We start from the raw sequence: 8,920 nt of genomic DNA on the forward strand, positions 1-8,920 counted from the left end.
ACGGGTCGGGTCGGGTCGGGTCGGGACGGATCGGGTCGGGACGGGTCGGGTCGGGTCGGGACAGGACGGGTCGCGTCGCGTCGGGTCGGGACGGGTCGGGTCGGGTCGGGTCGCGCAGCGCAGCGCAGCCAGGTGTTGGCCTGGGCTGCGCCCAGCCTTGGGCAGCGGGCTCGGGCGCGCCGGCGGCTCCCGCCTTGGGCAGGGGGCTGGGGCGGCCTCGGCAGCCGCTGGCAGGGGTCTTGCTGTCGCAGAGCCGGCGCCGGGGGCTGAAGAGAGGCGAAGCCGCCTGCCGTGGCCCGGAAGGCGGCGAGGAGCGGTCAGCCGACGCTAACTGGGGTGAACTGGGCCTGCGGCCCCCGCCCGGCTCTGTCGGGTCTCCTGTGCCCCCGCTGGCCCCCTTGCCGCGGGGGGCCCGGGGCAGAGCGTGCCTCAGGAAACCCGTGTGAGAAATCACCGGATCCTTACGGGCTGCGTCAGTTCGTGGCTTGGGGCAGGAGCCGAGGACAACGTGTTGCGCCTCAGCCGAGAAGTAACGCGCGTTTCCCCTGCTTGCTTGAAGCCTGTGAAGGCGACGATGGGCTTGCTGAAGTCACAGGCCTTTCGCAAATGATCTCTGCGGGGTTAGCTTCTCGTCTTGAATGTCCTTTCCGTGAGAAAATGATCGATATGATGAATGAGTTCCCGAAAAGGTGTGGCAAGGTGTTTTTTTTTTTTCTTTGGTAACTATATATTTTTTCCTGATGCGTGGTGGCTCAGTTCAAAATGGAATTTAATCGCGGTGGTAATGCCGTGGCCTGCACTGGGAATCAGAGATGTTTTGCATGTTAAATTCTTTTACAAGGGGGAAAAAAAATCTCCATCTTTTTCTCACAAGCTGGAGTGCCAGAGCTTTGAGCAGCTAATACAGACAAAAATGCTTAGCGTGCAGTTTTTCTGTGTCTCTTCTGCTTCTGTTAATTTTCTGCAGCTGTTTTTTTCTTGGCCCAGAAGAGGACCCTGCAAAAATGCATTTGGTGTATGTGTGTGTTTCTTTTTTTCTTTTTTTTTTTTAACCAACAAAAAAATCCCCCGTTTTTTGCTTTTCCCTGTTGCAGAAGTTGTGATCCGTGTATTTGGCAACCTCAGGCAGTCGTATTTACTAACCCCACACTGTAGACTGCCACGCTATGGCTAACTAATGGATGTGCTTTGAAATATTAATTTGAAAGCTCTGAACAAATGTGGAAAAGAGAAGGCAGGGGCCGCCTTTTGTTGATTTGCTTAAGCATTTGGCCATTAGAGGTCAGAGGAGAAGCAGCTGGTGCCTTTTATTGCAAAAGATTTGCACAAGAGGAAAAATACAACTAGAAATTGTATTCTGTAGCGTACTTCTGTATGAATTAAGAAGGGCAATTGGAGGTGAATAGTGACCCTAGTTATGATAGCTGGAAGCGCAGAGCAGAAAGGTTAAAATAATCCTCTTTTATATGTGCCAGCAAAGTGCATTACCTGCTTCTAACCAAAAATTTCATATGATTGAAGAAATAGTTGGCACTGCTATTCAAAAGTCCCATAGTTAAAATTGACTTTAGTGTTCGTGCTCTTGTTCTTTCTGTCATGATTTTGCAAGTTGAACCATTGAAGGTTGTTATGTTGCAAAACAGGGTGGGAAGGTGTAACTAAACTTGCTTTCAGAGGAGACCAAGACCAAAACCAAAACGTTTGGGGTTTTTCAAGGTGTGTTTGTGCCAAGTCATCCGCTGGGTCACAGAAATGCCATGTATTGTTGTTTCATGTATTGACCTCTGCTTATGAGCTCTCACATTTGATCACAGAAACTACTTTCAATCTATACAAAGACTCAGTATTTTTTTTAACCTTCTCATCCCTCTTACGCACTTCATATGTTAGGTTTAAAAAATTACTGCACTGTGCTGCAGAATTTCATCCTGCTTCTGTAAAAATGTGCTGCTCTTGCAGAAATAAGTCCTCTGCTTTCATTGAGTGGAATCAGTAGCAAATTGTTGCTAATCAGGTGGACAGCCTTCTACAGAAGATGCTGATGGATATGGTACTGTTATATGTCAGTTCAAAAGCGTGCTAGAAAATATCCTACCTTTACCATGTGGCTCCAAAGAAATGTGATCCAAATCCTAGAGCAAGAAGCATTGCAGGACTCTCCCGAAAAAAGCAGAGTTCCTTGAGTATAGACTATAGTTATTACTACAGTATTTATTAAAGTTTATCATTTACGTAGGCAGTTTAGTTTGGGGGACGTAATGAATAGAGCAACAGTAGTGGGTGCAATTGGCTTTATCAGTCGAAAATGGTTAGAGCCAATCCCAGGATTGAAGTCATGATCTTATGTAGATGTCTGTCTATCTAGCTCCCTCCACAATTAATACAGACACCAGCAGAGCATGGTTCATCCTAACAGATGTATTCAGTAGGGCAGGCGAATGGTGGCCTAGAAGGGCCCGTTTCTTTCCATTGAGTATATGCTGCAGACATCCTCAAAATAAGTGAGAAAAATCCCACTGGAAGTTGCAGCATTAACTTCTTTTATACAGTGCTGGGCTGTCACCCTTTCGCTGCACAGGGGTTCCTGTGCTCGGTCACCCAGATGGAAATGCTGTGTCAGATGGCGGGAAAGGCTGATTTGTTGTGCCTGTGTACAGTGCTGAGCCAAGTCGGGTCTTGCCCCATGCACGGGAGCACCTAAGTGCTGCATTAGACAGTTATTTCTGCTGCAGCGGCCTTCAGGTTTGTGCAGATCTCATTTTAAAGCCAGCCAATGACCTGTAAGTCAAACATTTAGTTCAAGTTTGACAAATTGATTTGTGTTTAAAATAAATGTATCTGTATGTGAAAGCATTATGTATGTATTGTTTTTTTTTATTTTTATATTTTTTTAAATCATGGAAAGTAATCTCTGCAGTGGATCTGCTAGACTCTCTTTTTTAAAATTTACATTTATTCACAACTACCATCCTTCCAGCCCAATAATCAAGTGGAGGAATTTGGAAAGGTTTAGCTGATTTTGTAGTGTCACTGTTTCATTTCCTTTGAATTAAAAAGAAAAAAGAATCAGAATATTTATGGATCTAAATATTATTTTTTTTGCAAGACTCTAAAGCTGTCATTTTGATTTATGTGGGCTCCGTTTGATTTTGCATGTATAATCAGCCCTTCATTGCTTTGAAATATTTCATTCTTGTACAAATCATTATGTGTAACCTGCAGTGATTTCTCTCCGCTGCTAAACATGGCACCACTTTTAGAGCCTTGTTATTGCCCTCAAATAACTTAAAAGAAATATCACTATGGTTAGAAACTGCTTCTTTTGATAAATAATCTTGTGCATTCCAGTTAAGAAAGGTAGGTAGGGCCTTAATTCCCTGGATTCAGAATAATGACTAATGGAAGCACTTCATTTTGTTGTTATTTGTAGAAAACAATATGTTTGCAGGAAGACGGAGTAAGGGCACGAGAATTACTCTTTATAGTTTTAATTGCGAGGTTTTTGCATGTAGGGAATGGAGTGCCTCCGTTTCAGAGGAGGTAATGACCATTGCAAGGTCTTGGGTATCCCAGTGCACCGCAAATGCTGAATGACTTTTGGGATATCAGAGTCTCGTGGTTCTGAACTGCCGTTCACTAATACCATGTCGGTAGCTCTGCATTTGTTAAACGGACGCTGACATCTTCATGAAACGCGACCATCGGTCAGGGTAGGGAAAAGTCATTTCAAAGATATTGATAGCTTAAAGGCAAAATCAGTTTCGTGGTTTCTACTGTTAGTAATTTGTCAGAGCTCTTTCAGGAATGATGGAGGGGCAAATGGTTTTAAAATAAACGAATCACTCTGGAAAGAAATTTATTACAGGATCTCATTTGAACTATTTAATTAAAAGAAGTGCTCACACTTTATCTGGGTAATTATTTATTTTTTGAGGAAAAATTAGCATTTTGGGTTATACTTTCCCCAGATACACTTTGGGATCTAGATAACACTTCAGCTGCAGTCTGAGAAGTATTTACAAAAACGAGGAGTGAAGATTATCCTTAGGCAGAAAGAGAGATGGTAGTTGCACCAGTACAAAAGAAGTGGAGGGAAGAGGTCACCTCTTCTCACTCATCTCCAAAATACGGAGATTGTTGTGTTTGTATCCTCTTAGTGGGACTGTTTAAGAAAGGCACGTGTCTTGGCCTGCGCTGGTGTTGCGTTTTGAGCTGTGGCTGCGATGCCAGCGGCGATGCTGCCCGTGTCTGCCCTCGGGCTCGGTTCCGGCTGGGGGGCCGCGCGGTCGCAGCCCCCGGTGCTCCAGGTGTCCTCTGTGCCTCGCTGGGGCCCCGCTGGCAGCGCGGAGGGAGGGGCAGCGCGCTCCTAGCCTTGGCCACAAGATGGCATTCCCTGCTTTCCAGGTGATGCTGGAGATGCTGGAATTGGCTTGCGTGCTTTGAGGGTATCGTTTCCGCCCTGGAAGCTCTGAGCGTGACATTTGTTGGTGTGCTCGTCCCACTAGCGTAAAACCAAGAAAGTAAGCAGCTATTTAGCGCCCCGATCAGCGGCAGTTGCTGCTCTTATTTTCAAGCAGTTCATTCGTAGCGATCGATATGCCACAGAATAACAGCAGGTGCCCTTTCAGGGCCAGTCAGGTAGAGGGGACTGAGGGGATTTAGCTTTATCTTAACAGCTCCCAGGTCTGCAGCCCATCTCCTGTTTGCACAGCCCCATGTCTTTTGTCTCCTGGTTCAGGTGCGTTCTTCAGTGTGTGGCCAGCGATTGTGTTTGCCCCTGAATGGTGCGTGAGGGAAGCCTTGACCTTCGGATGCAATCACGGGTTAAAACTGCAGGAAGTAGGGGTGTCCGTGATTGGGTTTGTTGGACACTTCTGATTGTAGGAAATGGTTAGAAACTTGTCATGCTTAACAAACATGTCAGGCTAATTCTCGTTTGTTTGATACTTCAGGAATACCCCTCCTAAGATGTATATAAAAATTTATAGCTTCATTAGGTCAATGACCGACTTTGTCCTCTGTCAGGTTCTTGCTAGTGTGGTTGTGCTGCCCAAGAGTATGTCAGAAGTTAGTGCACACGTTTGGTCAAGCCATGAGCCTTCAAAGGCATTTGCACTTGCATCTCCAGGCTTTTCGGAGTTTTGGAAGTCCTCGCTCTGTCGCGTGGGCGGACGCAAAAGAAGGAGCTAGGAAAGAGGCTGCTGGAGTCTGCGTCACGTTTAACTTCTGAAAGTAATTGCAATGCACGGACCTTGCTGGGGCAGTGCCGAGCGGAAGAGGTGACTGCCGGGCAGTTTGCGTTTGCTCTCTGGGGCAGGGATGCTACAAGGGCAGGGCAGAAGCCCTGAGGCTAATGGCAGTCTTTCAGAACAGGGATGGGACTTCTGTGCCTGTAGTGCTGGGGAGGAATTTTTTTGAGCATTGAGTTACTGCAGGGCTGAAATAATACCCAGGCAGAGATCTCTTTGTTCTGTGCTGCTGTTAGCTTTAACGTCCTCAGGGAATGAAAACCTTGCAGGGAGGCTGCGGTCGGCTGGAAAGCCTATTTTTGTGACTGTTGGACTCTCTTAGCCATTCTGTCTGCTTGTAGACTCTTATTTCTTTTACTCTGCTGTGTAGGAAATTGAGTCTATTTCTGTTTAAATACTTGGGTAATAGAGCCTGCTATTTAGTGAAAGATTTATGTAAATGGCTCTTTGTTTCACACGATTGGGCCTTACAGAGTGTAAGTTACATTGATAATGTAATTATACCACTACTACCATTTCAAAGCAGCGTGTTGTAGAGAAGCCTCCAATTTCTGCCTAGAATAGGACTTGAAAACCTTGCGGTTTTTTCTAATCAACTTTTATTCTGCAGGAAGACAAATAGTAGAGCTGGATTATAGAACAGGTTATTCTGGAATTATAGGTCTTTTTAGCTCAGAACTCAAGTTTTCTTTTAAATTAGAATTTTAGAGCACCTATTATTGCACATAATAATTGCACTACCTAAACCTATTTAGTCTTAAAATGCAATTTTCCCATCTTTGCTCATGCTTCATATTTTTGCATAATGTTAATCTCTTTCTGGTGGTCAGTATTTCTTCAATCCAGCACTTGTATTAGCACAGAGGTTGCAGTAACTTGAGTATTTTTCAAGTCTGGTAAATTATCTTGTGCTTTAAATTTTAGATTTCATAATTCTTGTGAACAGAATTCTTGTGATCTTGCTTGCTTTTTGTAATGTGCAATATAGTCTTGTAGCCTTCTCTATCTCGTCTCTAGCCTGAGGAGCTCTGTGAGTTCCAAAACAGCCTATATATCCTTAGCAGTCCTGCTCTTGTACGTGTATTTCTCACAGGACAGGTTATTGTCCTACAGGCAACCTATACCATTTCTGCATAGTTCATGTGTGGTGGGGGACTGGGGAGCTCAGATCTCCCTTCTGTGCTCTCTTTCTTTCAGCCTTGAAAGAAACTAGTCTGTACAGCTTAAGTAAAAGGAGGTTACCTGTAGTAGGGACAGGCAGCAGAAAGTCCCTCGTTCTTGCCGCAAGGCAGCCTCCTCCGGAGCAGGACAGGAGGCTCACTTGCCAAAATGGACTTGTGTGCTGTGATTGTAAATAACATCTTATTGTCAAATTCTTCTAGAAACTGTTGCAGGAGAGTGAAATGTTACATGAAATATTCCGCATTCAGGTGACGCTGTACAGTATCTTTCCTGCTTTTTGCCTCAGGAAACAGGTTGTATGGTAAACATGCTTAGCAGCACTTCCAAGTAGCTTGCTGCAGAAACTTGGGATGCCATTCGCCTTTGCAAAGTGCAGCACGACTGAATTTGGAGCTGTCAAACTGCTGCAAGCTGTGGTTAGCTCTGAGTTGAAAAATATGATACAGGTCAAGAGTTTATATCTCACTTTATTTCTATTGGAAGGTGTCTATATGTTGCAGAGGAGCTAAAATCTCCCCTTCAAGCAGTTTTTCTCTAGCACTATTGTGGGTTTTGTTTGTTTTTGATTTTTTTTCAATAGCTGAACTAATGTTAATGCTATAAACTAGAGTTGAATATTCAATAAAACATTTTAAATTCTTCCTTTTAGCTAATATGAAGATTGCTAATATAAAGCAGCTCTTACCTGTTGAGAGAAGCTATGAAAAGCTATGCTTTTGGCTTTATCAGTGACTGTTAGCAATTTTCTTTTACCCACGTAGACAAGTGGTAACGTTTACACTTCACATTTTTATCCCAGTATCCTAGTCCCATGGAGAAACAGCGTAAGAGAAAACAGGTAAGCTGGCTCACTGTTCTTAAAAAGATGATTAAGATTATTGATGACATTTAGTGCTTGTGCTTCAATGGAAGGTGGGCACTGAATGGCACATGGATGGGGTTCCTGCATGCCGGATGTTGTACAGGCAGGACCAAGAAAATGTTAAACCTTCTCCCAAAAAGGATTTAATTGTGTTAAGTATTTGAATTTTCAGCTTATTCTGAGCTTCTTAGATATGACTTGCCTAGTTTCTCTGTAGTATTTTCTTTTGTTGTACATTTTCTTCGCACTTCTGTGACAATTCCTTTCTGCGGTGCTCTAAGGATCAGGCTTAAGGCCTCTGGAATTAACTGTAGTGAGCTATGGATCAAGCATCAGGCACTCCACAGACGTTTCACTACTGCAGTTTCATGATCCCTGCTGAAGGAGGGATATATTACTGTTTCCACTTTACAGATGAGGAAATAGTTGCAGGACTCAGTGACTTGCCCAGCTGCCTGGTGGGATGCTAACAGTCAGAAAGTGAACACAGATCCTCAGTCTGTTGCTTTCTCAATTAGAATGCCTGAAATACTGAAAATTGCATTTCACCACTTGCCAGTCACTCATGATACTGACAGGAAAAAATATCTGCTCAAGTGAGAGCGCATCAGTCACATCAGGATAGTGCTACTGCATGGATTTTTGTTTTCCAGTTGCCGAGTTTGCAATTAAGAAATATTTGCAGTTAGGCACTTAAAGCAACATACCTATGGAGAATATGTATTAAACAGTTATGCTGCCATATGGGAAGCAGATACCACAAAACTTTGTGTGGAAATAGCCATGCTATTTCCAAACACTGGAACTGAAGTCAGATTCTCATTTGGGATGAGATAAGAGCTGCTGGACCAAATGCTTGTCAATGCTCTTTGTCGTACATTTAGAGTTGTATTCTGTCTTGCAGCTTAGGTGTGATGGTGGCTCTTAATTCCAGGGTTATGCTCTCTTTCTAAGCAAGTTGTTATTGAGCTTGCCTTGAGTTTTAAGAGAACAGAACATTAGGACTGCCACTGCAATTTTTTTCAAATGCAGTAAACCACTCTTCCTGGAGAATGCTTTCTCTCCTCTACATTGCATGGAGATACTTCATATTACTACTGATGTGATGTGTTGTGAGAGTTCTGAAAACGGAACCCCATAAAGTTTTCATTTCACAGATCCTACCAAATACAACTGTTTGGGAAGGTACTCTTATCTCTGGGAAGTCTTCAACGTGGGCTGCCTGCCAGTTGGCTTCTCATTTGAGAGCGTTCTGAGGTTTCTGCTCCTGATCTGAGTCATTAAATATTAAAATGCAAAGTGATTCTAAAAGACAGCCATTTCTGGCGATACTAAATAACTATAATTTACTTCCTAATAGATAGTTTTGTCCTTGTCACTGTGTCCAATTCAATACAAAAATAAATGTGTAATGAGACAGGACTCTTCTGTAAATCTCCTATGCAGTATGTTTGCCCAGAGAATGTGCTTGAGAATATAAACTGGGGTGTAGATGGAAATAAAACAAAATCTGAGCCTGTATGTCAGTCTGGTAGCTCAGGAGCCTCTGCTTTTTCCCTCGCCCTAGTCTTTGTGCAGCCAGTAGCAGAGAGAGCAGGGTGCCTCGGTAGCACATGCCAGACTCAGC

Source organism: Struthio camelus, chromosome 13, assembly GCF_040807025.1.
Source record: "Struthio camelus isolate bStrCam1 chromosome 13, bStrCam1.hap1, whole genome shotgun sequence".
NCBI lineage: Eukaryota > Metazoa > Chordata > Aves > Struthioniformes > Struthionidae > Struthio > Struthio camelus.